The sequence below is a fragment of the Centropristis striata genome, chromosome 13, assembly GCF_030273125.1.
Source record: "Centropristis striata isolate RG_2023a ecotype Rhode Island chromosome 13, C.striata_1.0, whole genome shotgun sequence".
Lineage (NCBI taxonomy): Eukaryota > Metazoa > Chordata > Actinopteri > Perciformes > Serranidae > Centropristis > Centropristis striata.
This window is the reverse complement of record NC_081529.1, coordinates 18,483,906-18,485,607: the sequence shown is the minus strand read 5'-3', so window position 1 is coordinate 18,485,607 and position 1,702 is coordinate 18,483,906. Positions and strand designations below refer to the sequence as shown.

Here is a 1,702-nt window from a genome sequence, read left to right as displayed (position 1 = left end):
CAAATGTCCTGCTATATTCCCGGAAAGTTCTGTGCCGGCTTTTCACCTTCGGGTGGTCATAGTGATCCCGCAAAGGCGTGATATTCGTGCTCATTCATAGTGCAGTCCGGTGTCGTGGAACAAGGTGGGAGGAGACGATGGTCAGAGCAGCAGCAGTGCTGGGCAGTTGCACAGTGCTAATAGGCTTCACAGTTAGCTCTGTAGCAGTACAATTTGTATGTATGTTGTAACCAGCACAAGGTTACTAGGGTGCAATCCCCTATTCTGCCAGAGGGTGGCGTATACGCCCAGGGGGATTATCAAAAAGACACTTGATTTTCCTTTCTTCCAGTCAAGACGTTGCCCAACACATGAAGGACTGGTATGAAAATATCACCACAGAATAACAGAAATTCATAAAGTTTCACATCAAAATACTGAAATATTGTGTCCGTTAGGTTGAACGCTGCGAGGAAAAGAGTTGAGCTGCACGCCCGTGAAAGCTCCTCAAGATACCTCCGGTGAGAATGATAATGCTAACACAAGTGTTATGCTAAATGTGCAAGCTCATTGTAATGTGAAATGCTGCCGTATAAAACCAATCGGAGATATGACTTTTCTTCTTACTGTTGACTGTTGATGTCTTATAAACACGGTTTCAAGTAGTTTTATATTGTTAAAAATGCTTATAAAAGATCGCTAATCGCGCTAGCCGCGGGCTAATCGCTAGCATTTGAATGTGGATTTGGTTGTTTTAGTTCTGCTGCTAGCACGGTTAAGCTAGTTACCATTGTAGCACATCTTTTTCACCGTTAAATGTGCCTTTAGACTCTGTTTGTAACGTTGAAATCACTTGATTGAGGGTATATTTATCCTCTTGTCTATATGCAAAATATGGGTGATTTAATGCATTTAATTGCTAATATGTTATATATGTATGTTATATGGATGTGAGAGGTAACAGAAGTTATCTAGCTGCTAAAATGATAAATATATGAAAATGTTTAAAAGGTTATGGTTAAAATGTTAAAATGCATAAATAGATTTAAAAGGTTAAAAAACATAAATATATGGTTTCATAAATCTCATGATTTTATTTCTATGCTGTGAGATGGAAGTACATGATTGATTGATTGTTCATTAGACGTAATCAATCCGTGGTGTGATGTGTACATATTCATTGATATAATGATGAGAGTATTTATATCCTTAACAATTGGGTATATTTGATTTGATATTTGAATGGAGATGACTTGATCAGAAATGAAATAATAGTAACTAATGCATTCTGTACTGTATGTATAGATTGGTTTTAGAGAGAGAGACAGAGAACATCTGAGTCTGACTCTAGCAGTCAGTGGCGAGCTAACTGCAGAATCGACGAAAGGACCAAGAGCCTGGTGTGGCCAGCCGTGGCGTTTTGGAACCGTCATCACCCTACTACTTCATTGAAAACACAGATAAGAACACACATAAGAACAAGTCTACCCGGGTAGTGAAGGAACACATTTTACTAAACACACACACCAAGAACTCTCATGAATTCCGGAAAGAGCTGCTTTATTTTCTTTAACTTTGAATGAAATCTCATAAAGGGACACTTTTTGTTGCGATTAATTCTTTTCTTGGGCCCTTATAATATGCATATGTGCATTTAGGAAGCCGGCTTAGGTAGGCAGGGTTTGTAATTGATTTTTTTGTATAATATAATTTTCTAAACCTA

At 38.1% G+C, this 1,702-nt stretch overlaps 1 long non-coding RNA gene across 1 annotated transcript; it reads left to right on the top strand.

The window, feature by feature from the left end:
• Positions 1–302: 302 nt before the first annotated feature.
• Positions 303–1,702, top strand: LOC131983834 (uncharacterized). The gene is made up of 3 exons (XR_009395499.1): positions 303–361; positions 438–500; positions 1,285–1,702. It is a non-coding gene; the product is annotated as an uncharacterized LOC131983834 (long non-coding RNA).